Consider the following 23888-nt stretch of genomic DNA (forward strand, 5'->3'; position numbering starts at 1 on the left):
GATACAGGGCTAGTAGACCTACTCTGCCAAGTAGTTTCTGAACTGGCATCATAAGGGTGAGTGCATCCCTTTCCAGTCCCCTCACACGAAGGAAACACCCATGGTAGTACTGGTAACCGAACCCTGGATCTCCAGATTGCAGTCAGCACGTTGACCACTCACCTACGGGAGTGGACGAAGATCATAGTAGAATAATAGGCTTCATTTGGGACCAACTGATCTGACTCTTTTAGAAAGTAACATTATTCAACAGATGCTAGAGAGCAAAAGGTCACGTGTTACACGTAATCCAATTTCACCAGCTGTATTAATATTAATAAAATATAAATCGATATGTTAAAACCACCATAACTTCGAAAATCTTACGGGCCCGCAAAATTTATGATCGGCACAAAAATTCCTCTAAGATGAGACTTTCATAAATAAATTCTCTGTAATTTCATATTTCGTATCAATTTAACTTATTTTACTAAGATGGCAGAGAGGTTTGAGGATTTATTTAGTGGTCCCCAAGTATGTTTACCATCATATTAATAATATATATGAAACGAGTGATAGCCTTTAGGCACCTTTATTCCATTAATAAATACATTTTTACCTATCGTTATGTGTGATCAGATCCCTTTACATGGGGGAGAGGACAGGAATCTCTTTAAATACATTTAGGGTAGACGCCAAGCATCACTTGAGAGTGAACTGATGTTGTGGTAGGTCACGTAGACCTACACTACTTATAAGTTTTGTGAAAGCCAACCAAACAGTGTAGTGTATAAGCACTCCGTCTTCAGGCTACAAGTAGCCCATCGGGACAATCCGAACGCCGTGTCATCCTCAGCTGAGGATGCGGATAGGATCAGCACACCGTTCTCCCGGTCGTTAATATGGTTTTCTGTGACCGGAGTAGCTCCTCAGTTGGCCTCACGAGGCTGAGTGCACGACGAAAAATGGTAACAGCGCACGGCGGCCCCGATGGTCACCCATCCAAGTGCCGGCCACGCCCGACAGCGCTTAACTTCGGTGATCTGACGGGAACCGGTGTATCCACTGCGGCAAGAGCGTTGCCCGTAGTATATAAACATGCCCGATGTTCTTCATATGCTCCATTATATTACGAATTTGTGTCGACATTACCGAAAAGGGTTTTGTTAAATATTCAGCGGAACGTGACCACAACAGTGGGAATTCAAATAAAACATTTGTTAATATTTATCGTCATATAATGCATACTGTTAAAAGTTGGTTACAAATTTCGTTTATGAAAGGTGCTGTAATTCACCACAATATCAAACAGCGTTTAAGTGCTACACTTCTCAGTCTAATAAGAATTACATTGTGTACTGGTGAATATATTTAAGAGAGCCGTTGATAGATTCAGTGATATTCTACTGTACAGGATTCATGTCATGTGTGACAAACAGGAGTCGGACCAGGAAACGAAGATTCCAATGGATAGAGTATCACAGAACAGCCTTTAATTCGCTTTGTGGCAACTTAAGTCCGTTAATGCAAACGAAACAGGATGGAGGTAAGGTTGGTATGATACAAATAAGACGGACGTGTATTCCTGTGAAAAATTAGGAAGGAAGCCATGTCGTCATCTATAGTCCTTAGAGTGTAATTATACTTTCTCTGGGGGATTACATTCAGGACAAAACAGTGGCATTCCGGATAGAATGGGTGACATAACTCAAAAGAATAGTAAGTATTATAGACATCAAGTAATGCAAATTGACGAAAATAGCACGTAATGCAAATAGACGAATATCTCAATACTAACATTATCCTTTAATTTTTAACTACAAAGTAATTATTACTACGGATATCCTCTAATATCCGTATCATCGCATGCTCTACCGACGAGAGTACGCGCTTCGTGACAAGGACATGTTTTCGCGATATCACGTCACTAACGAGGGAAGCTCTTTGTTCCAACAGCCCATAGTAGCACATATGTCGTGTCTTGTGCGTAATGAAACAACAGTCCGGGCAATATTTTCGTTGCGGCGTTAGGTGTAGGCAGTCAAACGCGCGCTGCCTCCAATCTCAGGGGGAACGACTTCTATTACAGACTTAAACATTGTCACTATAGGAAGAAGAAAGAAGGTAAGACTTACCGTTCCGGCGCCAAGGATGGCGGAGGAATTCGGTGGTGTCATTGCAACCATTCAGTTGTTAGCTACTGTATATGCGACATGAGGCAGTCGTGCATAACATGAATCGGGTTGGGTATTATGATCTCGCTCCTCCTAAATGTGAGTCCACTGCCATAACCCTTAACTCGGTGATGTGAAATCAGTTGACTCCGGTAACTGATATGTTCAATGGTAGTTCAGAGCGCTCTGTATCTGCCCCAACGCATATCCCCAGATTACTGTGTAGTCTTTTTGTTTGAATCTCTACAAAATTTTACTTTCTGGATAATCGTTGTAGTTATTAAATGAGGCACAATTTACCATCGGGCTCTACTGACAGGGGAAACAACCCGTATCCCTTCAGGACTTACGATTAAAAACATTGATAATTTTCAGGAGTGACTATTTACCTGGCACGTGTGTGTGCGTGTGCGTGTGCGTGTGCACGCTCGTTGGTGAATCTGTCTTATTTTCTTTTCTAACTTATCTGAAAAGGGAACATTCAAAGTGTCAATAAACGGTCTTGGTTAAAGGTGGCTGATGTGTAGAGGGAACAAAATAGTGCAACAAGTATTTTTTCTTTTTTTTCGTTTGTGTCCAGTTTCACCTTTAAGGGATAAAGCAGGCCCCGAAAAGTAATTTGGCATTTTAGGTTTGGAGGGAATGCCTTCGAAACGATGATATATGAAAAACTTTTTATGTAATTAATGTTCTTGAAAACTTTATAATCAAGTTTTGTAATAATCTGAAATTATTCAAAATACTCCACAACCATTAATTTTGAAAAATGAAAACTTTTGTTAACACACGAATTAAAGAAGCTGTCAAGCCACATACATCCCTGTGTAACGAAGCTGATTTCTGAAATACCATTTTTGGAAGATAAGCTTTACACAGTGTGCCGTCAGAGTATTTCCAACATACCTAATTAAATATCTAAACATTCTTTATTATTCCCATTATTTATTTTTCTTACATTTGTTTCTATGTTTTAACTTGTTATTTTAACTTTTACATTCATAACTTTTTTGTTTTTTAGTTGCCTTTTCACATACGTGTACTTTATTATTTGAAAATAATAAATAACTCATTATTATGATAGAAAATAATTACAAAAATGATGATCGGTGAGGAAACGATTAAAACAACTTTTTTTACAGTGCGCACATAAAACAAACGAAATGTATTCACGTAACATACACGACGGAAAAACCAACATAAAACAGTTACAGCCGTGGGCTGTATACGGCTCTCGATGTTGGAAGAAATTTGTGAGAAGTTTTTCGGATGTAATTCTGTTGAATGATTTTGATGTCAATCTCCATTTGGGAAACAATACAATTAAGCTGTAGCCACTAGTACGTAGTCAATTCTCTACGCCAAAGCTTATCAATGTAATGAAATATGTTCGATACAAATCAGGATATTTAGAGGACCACCAGTGGCAATTTGAAATCCTGCTGAATTTTGTTTTATATTTGCTTCTTCGTAGTGAATATTACGCGAAGGCAAGTCGTCCATTTTATGAGCGTGGTAAAAACCGTTATATTTAAAGCGTTTCCTTACAGATTATCATTATTTTAATTATTTTCTATTATGATAATGAGTTATTATTTTCGAATACAAAATACACGTTGTGAAACAGTAAACTACACAACTAAAAGCCATGAGCTTAAACAGGCCCCGAAACAAAATAAATGTAAATAAAATAAATAATTAGAATAGTAAAGAATTTTAGATATTTTAGTTAGGTATATTGAAAATACTCCCACAGCACACACCGTGTAAAGCTTATTTCCCAAAACTGGTATTTCAGAAATCAGATTTATTACTCAGGGATGTGTGGGGAGCTTAGAACCTTCTTTAATTTGTGTTATAGCAAATGTTTTCATTTTCTAAAATTAATAAATGGTGATGGGGTATTTTGCAAAATTACGTATTATTACAAACGTTGATTATACAGTTTTCAAGAACATTAATCGCGTATCGACTTTTTTATGTAAAACAGTTTTTATGTATCAGCGTTTCGAAGACATTTCCTATAGTACAAATATGCAAAATTACCTTTCGACGTGTGTTTTACTCCTTAAAAATGAAATTAGACACAAACAAAAAAAATACGTACAGCCCTCTCCACACCCCGGACCCCAAGTTTCATCAAGATCGTTTACTCATACTTGAGTATGTTCCCGTTTGAGTAACGCAATGACGAGCAACATTCAGAACGACATTATAAAGGAGAACAGTGCTTTCAAATATAACGGTGGCGTGCTACCAAACAATGTATTTCTTATCTCGCATGATGACGCCATAGTTTATGATGAAGACAAAAACTAATCGATTTGGTTCTGCGTTTAAGCGACTCCCTTTGTATACTGGAGACACATGCCCTTGTCTATAGAAGACACGATCTACACAGATTTTAATTGTAACTTCCCGTGTGGCCTCCTTATAGAAGCAATCCGCTGGGCAGTTGCAATAAAACATCGATATTTTACAGGCTGTGAATACCTCTCTTGTTCGGCCTCTGCCTTTTGATAGCTGCCCCCCCCCCCCCCCCATCGCACGATGTGAAATGCCGCTAGGGACCACGTGGCCGCATTATTCCGGAGCGGAACAAATAGAACGAAATTTTTTGTCTATACTGTGGAGTGCGATGCTGTAAAATTTCCTGGTATATCAAAACCGGAGTTGTACTGGAACACTAGACGCACTATTACCTTCCGCGGGTAGTTCTGTTACCGTACTGGAGATGGGTTCCTATTCAAAATATTGTGTACTCTCTCCCCTCTATTAATCCTCGAAGTATGTGACGGGAATTTCCGAACACCCTGTATGGAAACCTTGACATCGACAAAACATTGCACTCCTTTCTTCCCCTTTTGCTAGATTAGACAGCTTTTACATTTTCGTTATTCACCCCAAAAATTTCGGGAGCAGATACAAGTGTCGGCCATAACACACTCAATATTTTACGTTGTAGTTACTTACAGTAAAGTTCTTTCGTTCTAATTCATGCATGCATGATTTCCGATACATTTAAATGAAGTACTCAATGCAATCATACAAAACTAAATTAAATATTACACAAAGCAGAACAAAATCGACCTGCCTTATAGAACACAATGACACTTTCACAAGCGGAGACATTGTCGCGAATGAAACAATGACCCGTATGTACAATAAATTTCCTTTCATTTACGTCTACGGTCACAAACGTTTTGTCAACAGATTACCGGTTCGGTCTATAATTACCATCGTCAGATCTGCAGCAAAAAATGAAAAAAAAAATACACTCGCAGGTTGTCTATAGCTTAAAAACAATAAATAGACCATAATGAAAAGTACTACTGACATAAATATGCGTTCGTGCGCTTTAAGTATGAAGTGGCATACCTGTTTTATAAAAACAAAGTCCTGATGTAGTGCAGCCATAGCGGCATCGTCAAATATATATAAATAAAATCATATGCCCGAGTCATGTTGTCAGTAGCACTATTGTTCAAAACAAGCTGCCGTAGAGTAGCCACAAGGTGTTTGTGTTGTAAGTTCACCAGATGTCGCTAATGTAAGCATACACTAGTTTTCAGTGATTAATTGAACAGCGCAAAATCAGGGGAGGGGGGGGGGGTACAATAGTTGACGTCTGTAATGAGCTTATAACGTATAAAAGGCAATACAGTAATAAAGAGCGATGAAATAGAACACGACAAAAGTCAGATTGTTAAAAAGAGGAAGAGTTAAGAGACAGTAGTTGGCATATGCTCAAGTGCCAATATTCTAGATAATGACATAAGTAATAAACACCTTCGATTGTGCACGGAATAATATTAAAAAAACTATAAAATATATCGCTAAAGAAGCCACAATGAAGGGAAACATAGTGCTGCCCATAATCAGCGCCCTCTGTTAGCGCTAACGCCAGAATTACGCATAGGCGAGAAGTGGTTGGAGGAACGTGACCGCCAGAGGGCCCCTCCTACCCTTCGGCACCCCGTTGCAAGCAAAGAATGATAGAATTCGATAACAGTGAATGATCAACATTATCTAGTTAATGCAGTATATGAAATGAACAGAGAAGGAACAAGAAAATACTAGTCATGCGTAAAACGTACGAAAAACGAAGTAATTATGTGTGGCACTCAATACTAGGAGAATGTTAATCGATGAACAACGAACTTAAACGGATGTCTTACGACGTCCGCCCTGAGCAGATGATGCGAACAAAATGAGATTAAAAAAAAAAAAAAAGCAAAGTAGGCATTGAATACAACATCGCTCTGCCATTTAAGCAGTTTTGTTGGATCTTTGTTTTTTGCTTTGTAAATTTCAAGCTCCTATACCAAATTAAAAGCACGGCCTTTTTCCACTCTGTGGAGAATACACATACAATTTTCAATGATCCCTATGGAATGACTCATTCAGTTAAATACTGTAGCACAGCAGCTTTGTTCCGTGGCTGTGAGTGTTCTTTAAACCTTAAATTAAAAGAGCGGCATGTTTGACCGATATAATATTTGTCACAGTTACTGCAGTCAATCTTGTATACTCCAGAGCCATCGAATTTGTCATACTTCCCTTCCAGTTTTTTTTTTTTTTTTTTTTTTTTTTTTTTTTTTTTTTTTTTCAGTTTTAGGGTGTTGTTAGCCTAATGTCACATGTGGCTTTCGAGTTAACAACACCCTACAACTACGAATAAAACATAAACTGAAAGGGAAGTATGACAAATTTGATGGCCCTGGAGTATACAGGATTGACTGCTGCGACTGTGACAAATATTATATCGGTCAAACAGGCCGCTCTTTTAAATTAAGGTATGAAGAACACTCACAGCCACGGAACAAAACTACTTTGGGACAACATTTAACTGAAACTGGTCATTCCAAAAGGAGCATTGAGAATTGTATGCGTATTCTCCACAGAGTGGAAAAAAAGGCCGTGTTTTTAATTTAGTATAACACCCTGAAATATATAAAGCAAAAAACGTAAGAACCAACAAAACTACTATATTGACAGAATGACTTTGTGCCCAATGCTTACTTCGCTGTTTTTGACAATGTTTTAATTTAATTACTGCACGCCTCTGTTATATAATATAGTTTGTTGATAGTTTCACCTAGTATTGAGTGCCTCACATATTTACTTCGTTTTTCGTACGTTTTACGCCTGGCTCTACTATTTTCTTGTTCCTTCTCAGTTCATTTCATATACTGCATTAACTAGATAATGTTGGTCATGCACTGTTACGGAATTTTATCATTCTTTGCTTGCAACCGAGTGCCGCAGGGTAGGAGGGGCCCTCTGGCGGTCACGTTCCTCCAACCACTTCTCGCTTATGCGTAATTCTGGCGTTAACACTAACAGAGGGTGCTGATTATGGGCAGCACTGTTTTCTTTCATTGTGGCTTCTTTAGCGATTTGTTTTATACTTTTTTTATATTATTCCGTGCATAATCGAAGGTGTTTATTACTTATGTCATTATCTAGAATATTGGCACCTAAGCATAAGTCAACTACTGTCTCTTAACTCTTCCTCTTTTTAACAATCCGACTTTTGTCAAATGGCTCTGAGCACTATGGGACTCGACTGCTGTGGTCATAAGTCCGACTTTTGTCGTGTTCTATTTCATCGCTTTTTATTACTGTATTGCCTTTTATACGTTATAAGCTCATTACAGACGTCAACTATTGTACCCCCCTTGATTTTACGCTGTTCAATTAATCACTGAAAACTAGTCCATGCCTACATTAGCGACATCTAGTGAACTTACAACACAAACATCTTGTGACTACTGTACGGCAGCTTGTTTTGAACAATAGTGCTATGTTCTATTTCATCGTTTTTTTTATTACTGTACTGCCTTTTAGATGGCCTGCCTGTAAACAGGTTAAAAATAATAATAATAATAATAATAAAGCCTTTTAGACATTATAAACTCATTACAGACGTCAACTATTGTATCCCCCTTTATTTTACGTTGTTCAATTAATTCCCGCATCTCGTGGTCGTGCGGTAGCGTTCTCGCTTCCCACGCCCGGGTTCCCGGGTTCGATTCCCGGCGGGGTCAGGGATTTTCTCTGCCTCGTGATGGCTGGGTGTTGTGTGATGTCCTTAGGTTAGTTAGGCTTAAGTAGTTCTAAGTTCTAGGGGACTGATGACCATAGATGTTAAGTCCCATAGTGCTCAGAGCCATTTGAACCATTTTTTTGTTCAATTAATCATTGAAAACTATTGTATGCCTACATTGGCGAGATCTGGTCAACTTAACCACACAGACATCCTGTGGCTACTGTACTACAGCTTGTTTTGAACAGTAGTGCTACTGACAATATGACTCGTGCATCTGATGTTATTTACATATATCTGATGATGCTGATTTTGCATTCAACTTTTGACGATGCCACTATGGCTGCACTACATTAGGACTTCGTTTTTATAAAACAGGTATGCTTCTTCACACTTAAAGTGCACAAACGCATATTTATGTCAGTAGTACTTTTCATTATGGTCTATTTATTGTTTTTAAGCTGTTGACAACCTGCAAGTGTATTTATGTTTTTCCCCATTTTTTGCTGCAGATCTAATAATGGTCATTATAGACCGAAACCGGTAATCTGTTAACAAAAAGTTTGTGATCATAGATATAACTTAAAGGAAACTTATCATAATGACAATTTTTCTACAGATTCACGACTTAAAAGTAGTGATGGGAAAGCGGAAAAAGTTTTGCTTTCTGTTCAAACCGAAGACTCGTGGCCAAAGAGAATTGGGATCACTTGAATTTGATCTCAGTGTTAGTGACCGAGCGAGGTGGCGCAGTGGTTAGACACTGGACTCGCATTCGAGAGGACGACGGTTCAATCCCGCGTCCGGCCACCCTGCTTTAGGTTTTCGTGATTTTCCTAAATCACTACAGGCAAATGCCGGGATGGTTCCTCTGAAAGGGCACGGCCGACTTCCTTCCCTAATCCGAGGAGACCGATGACCACGCTGTCTGGTCTCCTTCCCCAAACAACCAACCGTTAGTGTGTTGGTGATCGAGACTCTTCAGCTGTTTGCTGATTTGCCCCATTACGGGAAGTTCTCGATAACTGGATATTTTCGCTCTAGTATTATTTCCTTCGTAGTTGGATCATAAGTAGTGTTGATTTCTATCACACAAATTCGTTTCATACACAGAAGAAATTCCAGATAAAATATTTCTGTTTCCCCAAAGCGATTTAATTTCATTCTAGTAATTTAGTTCACAGTGTATATTTTAAGAATTATAATCAGTACGTCAGACGAGAGTGCGAATGCGGAAATTATAATTCGGTCTGCTTTTGTTTACATTGTCAGACTGAAGGTTCTGATGCTTTGGTGCCAGGTACCTCAAGTTGTATGCACTGTCTCACACTAATGAACTCTTGAAGGAGAAAATCGTTGTTCTAGTAGGTCAAAAAACTGAATCTCTCTCCACCTAGCATCAAACTGAAATATGTCCACCGTATAAATTTGGCACACAAATTGTGACATGCTATTCATTCATAAAATTCATTTGTACAATTTACCAAAGAATGCTACCCTACAAGTTTAAGACAAATATAGCACATTCATTATGATAAACAATGAAACCTAGAAATTCATTTTGTATATAGCAGAATGTGGATTTATAGAAGACAAATTTATTTCTAAGGTGCATAAAGAAAATAGTTTTCATGTCTGTCAAGATGATTAACGCTTGCGCTTAGAACGACATGTAATAACATCAAAAATCAAAGATGAAGCCGGTTTCATTTCCACCCTTTCTGGCTGTCCGTATCCGGTTGTAATCACTACATGAAGAACTTGCAGAGTCGTAATCGTTTTAAGTTCAAAATCACTGCTCGGACACCGTATTTGCTTCTCGCATACGTCTGAATGCGGGAAATTACTGATTGAAAAAACTATTTTAACACGTATCTTGAATGGATGAAAGAAATCTGAGCTAAGGTCTTGCGCTCAATTTGATTGTCTATCACATAGCTCTTAATTTCCAGAAGAGTTTTCAAAAGTTAGCAATAAATATTTTTTTCAAAATTTTAAAATATAAAGTAAGTGACTAGATTACAATATTTTCAAAATATAGGTACAAAGTACCCCACCCCAAATCCCTCTTGGTATTGCGAGGATTAATAAAAATTAATCATTATTGAAAAATGACTCTTCAGTGAGATTTGATGCAACTACATCTACAGCAATACTCCACAATTTACACTTAAGTGCCTGCCAGAGAGTTCATCAAACCACTTTCACACTATTTCTCTAGCGTTCCATTCTCTAACAGTTTGTGGGAGAAACTAACACTTACATCTACAAGCGTTAAACGGTTAGTACAATTGTAAGTAGGCTGTTTAGGTTTTTTTATTGGTAACGCCACCTCTGTATGAAAATCACTGGCTGTGCTGTGTGCAGTCTATGGCTGCTTTGCATTGTTGTAATACTCGCCATTGTAGTGTTAGGCAGCTGGCTGTGAACAGCGCGTAGCGTTGCACAGTTGGAGGTGAGCCGCCAGCAGTGGTGGATGTGGGGAGAGAGATGGTGGAGTTTTGAAATTTGTCATGAACTGCTACATATATTATGACTATTGAGGTAAATACATTGGTTGTTCTCTATCAAAATCTTTCATTTGCTAACTATGCCTATCAGTAGTTAGTGCCTTCAGTAGTTTGAATCTTTTATTTAGCTGGCAGTAGTGGCGCTCGCTGTATTGCAGTAGCTTGAGTAGCGAAGATTTTTGTGAGGTAAGTGATTTGTGAAAGGTATAGTTTAATGTTAGTCAGGGCCTTTCTTTTGTAGGGATTTTTGAAAGTCAGATTGCGTTGCGCTAAAAATATTGTGTTTCAGCTTAAGCACAGTCTTGTATAACTTTTCTAAAGGGGACGTTTCATATGTCGACCCTTAGCCTAGGATACCTCATTGGAATCTTCTGATTTTTTTTCTTGTAGTTTGTGTAATTAGTGTAGCTATTGTTTATTGCTAGCGCGTAATTATAGAGAGAATTTCCTTTGTAGTTGCAGTCTTTCATTGTTGTACAGTAAAACAGTTGTGGCATGCATGTAGATTTGCACCAAGTATTTCGCAGCTGCAATTAACTAGATATTATTTTCAGTGCTATGTTAATGTGTTCTCTTGTTTTTGCTCTTCAAATTGTGCTTTTCTGTGTTATCGTGTGAAATATTGTGACAATAATGGCGTGTGAAAAACGTAACACTAGGCTACAAAGTAAACTGAGAAATAATAGTGACGACGAGCGTAGCTTATCAGCACCACTGTGTAATGAATTAACAGACATTCAAAGTAGTAATTTGGTAACTGTGCATAGGGAAATGGAGCGGGCGTCAAATAATGGCGTAGACAATGAAACAAGTAGTGAACAGGGAAGCATTATCGATCGATCGGTCGGCAATAGCTCGCCTCAGGAATCCGAAATGACACGACACGATCTCGCAAATACTGTAGATTCAGGTTTTGGGTTCTCACCGTTTTCTCAAATAAGTCAAGACACATTTCCGGCTTGTCAAAATGTGAATGTTTCCGGTGCAAATTCACTGCCGAAAAGCACTGAGGAACATGTTCCAGACACCAGTGCATTGTTATTACAATTAATACAACAAATGGGAGAAACACAGCAAAAGCTTCAAAAGTTAGACACAATGGAACAAAATCTTCGAAAGTTAGACACAGTGGAACAAAATCAGAGACAAACACAGCAAAAGCTTCAAAAGTTAGACACAATGGAACAACACCAGAGACAAACGCAGCAACAGTTAGACGCAATGGAACAAAAGCTTCAAAAGTTAGACTCAGTGGAACATACGCTTGAACAAACACGTGAAGACTTAACTACTGAGTTACATAACATCGAATCGAAATGTCAAAAAGTCTGTAATGACGTAAAAACACAAATTTGTGAGCATTTTCAACCTATTTTTTCGCGGCATGAAAATGCATTACAGAATCACGAAGCAGCCATAAAAGAACTGCAAACCATTGTTCATGAAAATCATGAGACCTTGTCGGCTAAAATTGACTCAGTTGCATCTACCGATTCGGTTACGCAACTTGTAAAAACTCAAGAAAACTTAAAGGACACAGTAGATTCGATTTCAACACAAATGGAAACTCTGAAACTTGGTTCAGAAAAACACACTGAGGAAATGTGTTCACTATCGGAGAAAGTAGCCGAACTTTCGGATCAGTTCACTAACTTATCTACGAAGGTAGATGATAATCTGAACGACACAAAACCGGTAGTCTTTAATGACACAGAAGAGTGCGAACAAATTAAGAAATTCAAACAAAATCAGAATCAAATTAATACGCAACACCAAAGATAAATCCGGGAAGTACAAGATCAGCTGACTCAGGTAATACAAGAATTACGTATTTCAGAGGGCACTCGCGCTCCAATACGGGAAGAGGGACTTAGAAATACGGAACAACCACAAAATAATAACACAGGACACTTCGGAAATTATGAAAGAAATTGGCAAGGCACACCGAATTTTGAGATGGAACCGCCGAAACGACGTAATAATGACCGACATGCGACTCGCCGACATGATGATTTTGACTATAAGCTGTTCATTACTACACGTAAATTCAAAACATTTAAGAATTCTGCCAACGACATTCATCCACAAGCGTGGCTCCATCAATTCTCTCATTGTTTTCCTCCCAACTGGTCATTAGAACACAGATTAGAATTTATGTGTGGCTATTTAGAGAATGAACCAGCTGTAAGAATGCGATCGGTCATTCACGATTGTCACAGTGAAGGAGATTTTTATCATGCCTTCCTCTCAGCATATTGGTCTCCAGCTATACAAGACCGAGTAAAACATAGCATCATGATGATGAAACACTTTGAACAATCTGAATTCTCCAGTCTTGTGAAATATTTTGAAGACATGTTGCACAAGAATCAGTACCTGTCAAACCCATACAGCTTGCCTGAACATTCACGACATATTATTTTAGCAGGACGTTGCAAAGGTGGCATTGAAGCTTTTCAGGGTCTGTTACAAGAATTGGAAATTGACACTGACAATCGTGGAATGCGGAAACAGGAACATAACAATTACAGGTCACATCCGTCACAATTCCGCGATGAAAGAAATAATAACTGGACACGTCAAGGCTATTCTTGCAACGTAAATCGTGACCAAAACAGACACCACCCGTATGGCAACCACTGGCAGAGTAATAGTTACAGCGTTGCAAAGATGACATTGAAGCTTTTCAGGGTCTGTTACAAGAATTGGAAATTGACACTGACAATCGCGGAATGCGGAAACAGGAACATAACAATTACAGGTCACATCCGTCACAATTCCGCGATGAAAGAAATAATAACTGGACACGTCAAGGCTATTCTTGCAACGTAAATCGTGACCAAAACAGACACCACCCGTATGGCAACCACTGGCAGAGTAATAGTTACAGAGAAAGTTCGCATTTCCGTAGCAATGAATATGACAGAGACAATCATAGAAACAGACAATATGGTAATCAGAACTATTATTATCAAGGGAGACAGAATAATTTCAGACGCAACAGTTCAGCGCGCAGTTACGATTCAGGAAGAAATTCTCCACCACGTGACCGACAAGAAACAAACTGTGTAAACTACCGACAAAACGACAGACCTGAATTCCATCAGAACTGGCGAGCTTCAAACAGGGCAGGGCCTTCTCGTCAAAGTGAATTTTCAGAAGTTAGGTCTCCTAATCCCAATAACGGCGCGTGCCAACAAAGAGACAGACAATGACTCGCACCGCAGGTAGCCACCTGCGCCGGCTGGCTCAGGGAAAAATAACATAGACGCTCACCTTGAGAAAAAAATTCCAGTATTCTTTACCGACGTATACAACCTGATAATTTCATTCAAATCAAACTGTGAGTACTATGAAGAGTAAAGGATAGCACCACATTTCACATGTAAAACCGTTTATTGAAAGATAATCTGCTTTTTAACTTTGTCATTGCCATAAAACTTTTCACTTCACATTTCTAGTATGCATTGTCAGACTTAGAAACTGTTAACATGCAACATTTTGGTTTAATTGAAAATACATTCTGGATTTAAAGTACTTTCTGTGAGATACCAGATGACACAGTGGTTATTTTATGTGACAGCTACACGATTTTATCACGACACTACTAATGAGTGACAATTTACAATGTTGCTTTTTCAGTGTTTCTGTTTTATATCTGCACAGTTTTTCTGTATTATTCTGGAAAGTAAAACATGTTTTAGTAGTAACTTTTGTGGTATAGCAACAATGAGACAGCCTTTTTCGTGGCACAACAATACGTTACTGTACAGTAATTTCTTCATCACGCCAATAAACATAATAACTACGATATCTATTCGCAAAGCATTTCGCTTTCGTTTATGATGAGGTAAGTACATTGACTTTTGGAGAACTTTGCTTACAGAGGACGATAACTACGACACTTCCACAGAATTATCTTACAGCAAGACGCACAGTTAGCGCTACAGGACACGCATTTGAGTGATTAATTTTATACTTAAAACATTTATTTTTAAAGATTTTTGAATTACAAAGAAAGTTTTCCGTGATACATTTCATTCTATTGGTGTAATCTGTAACACCTGAGGGTATAATTACATTAATCCTCAGGGGGGTACACACCTACTTTGTGTACCATGTGTTTGGCAAGCACAAGGAGCCCTAGCTAATATGGTATTTGCTTATACAACTTTACACTTCAGTACCATATTTCTCTAACACATAAATTACACAGCTATCTGATCATTTAACTGAGAGAGACAAACATTTTTTTTTTACTACAACAGAGACTCATGCTTACGCAATTACACAGTTGGATAACTTCACACTTATGAAATTGTATTTTGTCTGTACTTTGTGAACTGTTCATAATTTTTCGGAACCATTGTGATGCTATGAGAGCTTTGAATGATGTATTTGGTGTGGGATCATGATTTTTAAAGTACGTTTGAGGTAGATGACACTATTGAAATGAGCAGAGAATTTGTTTTAGGATTTGACATTATTGCAGAAAGCTACGACGTTTTTGAGATTTGACTGAGGTGTTATGATGTTATTTTTACGACGACGATGTGTATTATGCTGCTGAGGTATGTTTATGATCAATAAGCTGATGCTATATGAGTTATTTGATTATGCTACGTCTCTTATGATGAAATATTGAAGAAGTGTCGACGAATAAGGTAAGGAATAATGAGTAGTGGTTAAGGGACCCTGGTTTGTGAAAAAGGTTGTTGGAAACCAAGAATCCTACTTTAAGAGTTATGAAATGTGTGTATATGCGTGAATGTATCACAATGCTGGCGAAAGTTTTTTGGACGCTGTTATATTTACAGGATTTTGTTTCTACACATTTGTAACGCAAATTCTTGACCTGTGAAATTTTTTATATGAGACTGTCACTGTAGCGGAAACTGGTGTCGTAAATATTTCGGTAAGAAAGTTAAGTGACCACCTGCACGTAATGCGTCGTGGGCACCCAGCTGGGCGACAGCCGCCCGGAGAAAAAGCCATTAGGTGGAAAAAAAAGAGGCCATTAACCTCGCTTCTGACATACCTTTGTAGAAAGCATCGCAAAAACGACACGGTCGAACTTGAAAACATATGATTACACTGTGGAGCTCTTAATTTATGATATTTACTGAAATGCCTAATGACATGACGAGAAATATTTTTACATCTGCACACCTGATTATGACAAGCGTCTTTCTACGAGAGTTGAGAGAATTTCTACTAACTTATGAAATGTCACATGACTATTGAATGATATTTTTATGCTTTGCTTTTCATAGTTGCTTATTTCATTTGATATCTAGTTTCCAGCTGTGTTGCAGCATTGCTTTTATAAAATAAAATGCATTTGCTAATGTGAACACTTTCTGTCAACAGATCTATTAAATAATAATTTTGTAATCCACATTCTTAAAAAAAGGAGCACTTGGAAAGGAAAGAACAATAAGAAGGGACTAGTAACAGTAACTGCACACATAATTTTCATTTCAAGTACATGGTAATATTTTTTTTACAATAAGTTGTCGTGGTGCACCACTTTAATTACATAGACATTAAGATGTGAATAGACATTTCCCTTGTCTGCGTTGTTGTCTTTAGTGTAATATTTTTTCTGCTTGATCTATGCCATGCTTAGGTATTAATTATAGCATTTGCTGCTGCTGTTTGCCATGCATAGTGCTACTAAATTTCACTTTGTATTATTCTTTTAAGCCAGTTTTACTACTGATTTATTTTTCTTGTTTGCTGCTCATTGCCTTATATTAGTTGTAATTTATGCTGCTTGCTTTGCCTTTTGTATTTTTTATCATTGCTGTTTGTGTTAATTGTTTTGTGCTGCTGCATTGCCTCGTTCCTTAGTTTAGCATCTGAGCTCAGTAGATTTAAGTTAGCTTAAGAGGGGGTAGACTATATAAGAGACTGCGTTGCGATGAATTGGAAGAAATGCATTGAGAAGTTATACAAAAAAAGTACAGAAAGCAGGTATAGATAGGACTTTTTGGAAATAATGAAGAATGAAGGGAGATCTCCGAGAAGTAAAGAAAGTTTTGTTTGCAAAATACTGCAGTAAAACAAACCCTGTCCTTTCCTTGTGTTATCCCACTATGTGTTTGTGTACCCTTGGGTAGTTGTGTTTTTCCTGTCTTAATGTGTTAAGCTAATAGGAGCTATGTTGTAGAATTTTTCTGATAATGTGTTATTTTCTTTGTAAAGATGTTTAGACATTATTTATTCTGTTCTGTTTTAATGCTTAGGTGTGAAGTTGATGTTTCAAAAGTTATTCTGATCTTTTATGTATGAACTTATGTCATAATTCCTGTAACACTGATGTATAGGTATATTTTATTCTTTTGTAAAGCCTTTATTACTACAAATGTTATCTGTATTGCTATGTTTTTAATGATGTTTTCTGTATCTTTGTAATTGTATTCTCATGTTATAAAATTGTAATTGACACCAGTTCATCATATTATTAACTTGTAAGTTACATTTCACTGCACACGTTTCTGTTGGTCATAGTATATGGACAATATGTGAGAAGTAGGGACTGTTAGTGTTTGCACATGTGTTGATAATTCAGCAAGGGACTGGATAACAGCATTGCTGGTTCTAAGGACAATTAAAAAAAAAACTTTGTGAGTGCACAAGTGGTGGTTTATGGACTTGCTATATTCTCCGCAAGAATCTTCGATGGTGATTGTGCACCTGCACAGTCGCAACGGATGGCTGCTAGCCATCACTACAAGGACTACAGTGGGTCTGCATCTTTGATGACCCACCAGTACCATTATCTCTACAAGGACTACAGTGGGTCTGCGTCTTTGCTGACTCACCAGTACCATTATTTCTGCAAGGACTGCTGTGGGTCTGCGCCTCTGGTGGCCCACCAATACCGTAATCTCTACCAGGACTGCAGTGGGTCTGCTCTGTGATGACCTACCAAACGATATTCTTCAAAACTTCGATTGACTCCGCTGTGGGTTTGCTCTGTTGTGGCCCATTACCTGTCAGCATGTCAAGAGTCAGCACTGTCTTTCCGTTGGAAGGACAACACTACTTCTTCAAGACTGCATGGAAATCCACTACTTCTGTGTGCAATTTCTTTTACTAATGAGACTTTGTGAAAAAAAAACTGTAATTACTATTATGATGAATGATCAGGACTATCTTTATGGACTGTGAGAAAATTTTAGCTTTTGACCAACATTGTATCAATAAGTGTGTGCATTTGATTTCTTTGTTATTGTAATTACGATTATGAAAAATTTTAACAAATATGTATTGCCCAGTGCCCTAAACAATTTGTAAATTTTTTTGTGGGGAGCATGGGGGCTATGTAAGTAGGCTGTTTAGGTTTTTTTTATTGGTAACGCCACCTCTGTATGAAAATCACTGGCTGTGCTGTGTGCAGTCTGTGGCTGCTTTGCATAGCTGTAATACTCGCCATTGTAGTGTTAGGCAGCTGGCTGTGAACAGCGCGTAGCGTTGCACAGTTGGTGGAGATGGTGGAGTTTTGAAATTTGTCATGAACTGCTACATATACTGTATTATGACTATTGAGGTAGATACATTGGTTGTTCTCTATCAAAATCTTTCATTTGCTAACTATGCCTATCAGTAGTTAGTGCCTTCAGTAGTTTGAATCTTTTATTTAGCTGGCAGTAGTGGCGCTCGCTGTATTGCAGTAGCTTGAGTAGCGAAGATTTTTGTGAGGTAAGTGATTTGTGAAAGGTATAGTTTAATGTTAGTCAGGGCCCATTCTTTTGTAGGGATTATTGAAAGTCAGATTGCGTTGCGCTAACAAAATATTGTGTGTCAGTTTAGGCACAGTCATGTACAATTTTTCTAAGGGGACGTTTCACAATGAGTAACAAGGAAATTTAAGACTTTAGATGCTTTAGTATGTGTCAGAGTTTCATTCACGGTAGAATAAAAACAAAACATGCACTACAGAAGTACGGCCTACTTCCGTCCGTCTTAACAGTCCATATGCCTGAACATTGCGGCCGACGAGCAGTGGCTGATCATACATTTGTTTAAAGATGGGTTCAAGTTATATCAACAGAGTATAGCTGTCTAAAGGCACAACAACAAACAACTCCCTTAATTTTAGATACAAACATTTTAAGTTAGGCTTTACCATGACTGTTATTGATATCAAATGGAACAACACGTTTACTGTTACCAGTCACAGTTTATTTACATTCACAACGCTTCTCAAAATTTTAATTCAGGTGGATTTACATGTGTTAGTATTGTGTGTGTGTGTGTGTGTGTGTGTGTGTGTGTGTGTGTGTGTGTGTTACCTTACGACTTGGGAGTAACCTGCAGTACTGTCTAGTGGAGAAACAGAAACACACTTTCAGAATATCGTTTTGGGGAGGTTTCTGACTAAAAACTAAATGTATATCTAAATGAAATAAAACAATTAAAACAGAATATCTCCAGTGGTTACAGACTCTTTTTCCCTGTCATAATATATTATAATAAACTGCCTTACTTCATGAACAGAGGTGACTTCTAGAAACAACTAGGTGCAAAGGACATAAAGCAAAACAGAAACATTATCTTAAAATACAAAGAATATACAGGGTGAGTCAAGAAGGACTTAACAACTTTGTAATGATAGATATGTCATTTTGTTCCATGCGGCTACCCCCATCAGAGGTTCAAGTCCTCCGGCGGGCATGGGTATGTGTGTCGTCCTTAGCATAAGTTAGTTTAAGTTAGATTGAATAGTGTGTAAGCTTAGGGACCGATGAACTCAGCAGTTTGGTCCCGTAAGACCTTACCATAAATTTCCATTTGTAATTTTGTAGCAAACAGCCTTAAATCTGATTCACATAGGATTACTCCATTCCGTCTCTGATGTTTCATTTGGCCGACGTGAAAAATAGAATCTAAGCTGCCGTTGCATAAGTTACGTCAGATTTGCTGCAAGGAGTGTGGGAAAAAGTTGATTACCAGTGGGATAATTGCTGCATCACAAATAGAAGTCACATTGAATCAAAATGACACTTGACACTTTTATGTGAAACTTCGGGCTGTTTGCTACAAAAGACACACACCTGTCATTTCTGTAAGTTGTCTCAATAAATTTCTATATCATTCCAAAGTTGTTAAGTCGTTTTTCACTCACACTGTATAGAAAACCAACACTGTTTTTTCTGAATAAGCTTTAAAGGATTGTGGACATCTTTAAGTCGATGAATACATACGTTGGTATAAATATTTCAGGTGGTATACAAATCCTTCTCTGTCAAACTTATATAGCTTAAATTTCATACTATTTTATATAATCAAGTGACATGTTGCAAACTTTAAATGCAATAATTATGTTGTTGACAGTGGTAAAATTATACATAAATAATAATTTTGGCTGGGATTCAGATATGGAGGATGAAAGGATTGTGATAAAGAGAGCTAAGTTTTGGATATGGATTTGTGCTATGGATTTGTTAAACTTACATCTGTTCCTTGTTGTAAATAAGAAAATGCTGAGGTAACACATTAATACCGAGTTACAGATATGCAGTTAGATATACTCGTAATAATATAAGATATACGTAGTATCAGACTGCATAGGGTAAAAACTGCTTGTTTTATTTCGGTGAACCAATTGAGTTTTGTGAGTTAGGAAAGTTACTGTTCATTTGAAAAATACACAGGTAAATATGCTAATAACTAAATTAATTCATGGAAAGTATGAAGGGGAGGACGGAGGCACAGAGAGAAAGAGAGAGAGAGAGAGAGAGATTCAGATACAATGGCTGAAAGGAGTGTTTGGAAGAGAGCAAAGTTTCTCAGAGCAGAGGTTTCTTAAGACTGTATCTGTTACATTTATGTCTACGTAATGGTTGGAGTGACCACCACCACCACCACCACCACCACCACATTATGGTTGGAGGAAGGCAGTGGCAAACCACCTCCGCTAGGACCTTGCCTAGTAGGCGGTGCAGGTCTCCCGCATCATCCCCTACACTTCATCAATGGCTGGAGTAATACATTGGCTACACTTTAAAAATGTGAAGGTCGATATACTGTTTATGCTGTTTGTTGATATACATGTAGTCGACATTTGACAAACAAATAGTGGAATTGCCTCATTTGCAGAAATACCATTGTACCATCAGCTTGTATCCCTGTGAGGCTGAGACTTTATGTATATCAACTAATTACATAAACTGTATATCTGTTTGCATATTTTTAAAGCATAACCAATGTATTGCTCCAACATTTACTTAGTCATAACATGTAACAGATACAATCTTAAGAACCCCCTGCTCAAAAGAGCTTTGTTCTCCTCCTGTCACGCCTTTGACCCTCTTTATCTGAATCTCTATCGCTTTCTTTCTGTACTTCCATACTCCTCTTCATATTTACTATGAATTAATTTAGTTGTTTGCATGTTTCCTTTACTATTTCCTAAATGAACAATAACTTACAACTCAATAGATCCACTGAAATAAAACAATCATTTTGTAACCTATTTGAGACTGATATTGCACGTATCTGTGTAATTGTTAAGAATAAATCTATCTGAGTATCTTTAACCAGCAAAAATTGTAATTTAGGTAAAATTTTACCACTGTTGATAATATAATTATTGTACTTTAGGTGTGCAACATGTTACAGATTATACAGGGTTAGAAAAAGGTACGGCCAAACTTTCAGGAAACATTCCTCACACACAAAGAAAGAAAATATATTATGTAGACACGTGTCCGGAAACGATTACTTTCCATGTTAGAGCTCATTTTATTACTTCTCTTCAAATCACATTAATCATGGAATGGAAACACACAGCAACAGAACGTACCAGCGTGACTTCAAACACTTTGTTACAGGAAATGTTCAAAATGTCCTCTGTTAGCAGGATACATGCATCGACCTTCCGTCGTATGGAATCCCTAATGCACTGATGCAGCCCTGGAGAATGGCGTATTGTATCACAGCCATCCACAACACGAGCACGAAGGGTCTCTACATTTGGTACCGGGGTTGCATAGACAAGAGCTTTCAAATGCCCCCATAAATGAAAGTCAAGAGGGTTGGGGTGAGGAGACCGTGGAGGCTATGGAATTGGTCCGCCTGTACCAATCCATCGGTCACCAAATCTGTTGTTGAGAAGCGTACGAACACTTCGACTGAAATGTGCAGGAGCTCCATCGTGCATGAACCACATGTTGTGTTGTACTTGTAAAGGCACATGTTCTAGCAGCACAGGTAGAGTATCCCATATGAAATCATGATAACATGCTCCATTGAGCATAGGTGGAAGAACATGGGGCCCAATCAAGACATCACCAACAATGACTGCCCAAACGTTCACAGATAATCTGTGTTGATGACGTGATTGCACAATTGCATGCGGATTCTCGTCAGCCCACACATGTTGATTGTGAAAATTGACAATTTGATAACATTGGAATGAAGCCTCATCCGTAAAGAGAACAATTGTACTGAAATGACGATTGACACATTGTTGGATGAACCATTCGCAGAAGTGTATCCGTGGAGGTCCATCAGCTGCTGATAGTGCCTGCACACGCTGTACATGGTATGGAAACAACTGGTTCTCCAGTAGCACTCTCCATACAGTGACGTGGTCAACGTTACCTTGTTCAACAGCAACTTCTCTGATGCTGACATTAGGGTTATCGTCAACCGCATGAAGAATTGCCTCATCCATTGCAGATGTCCTCGTTGTTCTAGGTCTTCCCCAGTGGCGAGTCATAGGCTGGAATGTTACGTGCTCCCTAAGAAGCTGATCAATTGCTTCAAACGTCTTCCTGTAGGGACACCTTCGTTCTGGAGATCAGTCTCGGTACAAACATACCGCGCCACGGCTATTGCCCCGTGATAATCCATACATCAAATGGGCATCTGCCAACTCCGCATTTGTAAACATTGCACTGACTGCAAAACCACGTTTGTGATGAACACTAACCTGTTGATGCTATGTACTGATGTGCTTGATTCTAGTACTGTAGGGCAATGAGTCGCATGTCAACACAAGCACTGAAGTCAACATTACCTTCCTTCAATTGGGACAACTGGTGGTGAATCGAGGAAGTACAGTATTTACTGATGAAACTAAAATGAGCTCTAACATGGAAATTAAGCATTTCCGGACACATGTCCACATAACATCTTTTCTTTATTTGTGTGTGAGGAATGTTTCCTGAAAGTTTGGCCATAGCTTTTTGTAACACCCTGTATAAACGAGTATGAAATTAAGCTATATAAACTTGAAAGTAAAAGATTTGTATACCACTTGAAATATTTATTCTAACACATGTATTCATCGACTCAAAAGCTCTCCGCAATCCTTTAACACTTATTTTAGAATAACAATGTTGTTTTGCTGTATATTCTTTGTACTTTGAGATAATGTTCCTGTTTTGCTCCACATTCCTTGCAGCTAGTAGTTTCCAGACAAAATCTTTGTTTACTTGGCAAAGTGACACACCGCAAAAAGAAATGTCGGGTACAGCCTTTCTGCCATACATTTCCAGAGTGACAGACAGTATATTGCGCAAACATGGCATGAAGACTATTTACAAACCGACAAAGAAGATCAAAGACTGTCTCAGATAAATAAGCAAAGGAGAAAAGGGACCCCCACTTGCAATTTTGGGAATATACCGCACACAGTGGAAAAGTTTATGCAAGAGTGACTGGAAGATCATTCACCACTAGGGCACACAACATAAGTGACATTGCAGGCCGGGGCAGGTGGAGATATCGGCCGTGACAGAGCATGCACTGTGTGAGGCCCACCACGTAGTAAAATTTCACCGACACTGAAGTTCTGGCTGCAGAGAAGAGTTATCACACTCTCTTGTTCAGAGAAGCTGTAGAAATACATAAACATGACAACAGCTCCAACAAGAAGGAAGAAAGTCTCAAGGTAAGCAGATTCTGCATTCCCGTGCTGCAGCGAATGACTGTTGCAGTTAGTAAGAGGAGAACCACACTGGAAATGAACGCAGAGAAGCACTTGGATGTTGGCGCGCCAGGTACATATACTATGTAGGCTGCGGCTGCGAACTTGGCTCCAGTCCGCAACCAGCAGTGGAGGGTAACACTTTGGCAATGCTGGCCTGTCGTGCTGGCAAAACATCAGAAATATCAACAGACCAATGTCGGCCGAAGACCAGAGACAGAAGCCTACAGGCGGTT

The 23888-nt window shown here is 38.4% G+C and overlaps 1 long non-coding RNA gene and 1 pseudogene across 1 annotated transcript in view; both read right to left on the reverse strand.

Annotated features, from left to right (window-relative positions):
- The window catches only part of LOC126249649 (uncharacterized), a 109831-nt gene that overhangs the window by 67200 nt on the left and 18743 nt on the right, over positions 1–23888 (reverse strand). The window lies entirely within an intron of this gene.
- LOC126250008 (5S ribosomal RNA) lies at positions 946–1063 on the reverse strand (annotated as a pseudogene).

This window comes from Schistocerca nitens, chromosome 3 (assembly GCF_023898315.1).
Source record: "Schistocerca nitens isolate TAMUIC-IGC-003100 chromosome 3, iqSchNite1.1, whole genome shotgun sequence".
Lineage (NCBI taxonomy): Eukaryota > Metazoa > Arthropoda > Insecta > Orthoptera > Acrididae > Schistocerca > Schistocerca nitens.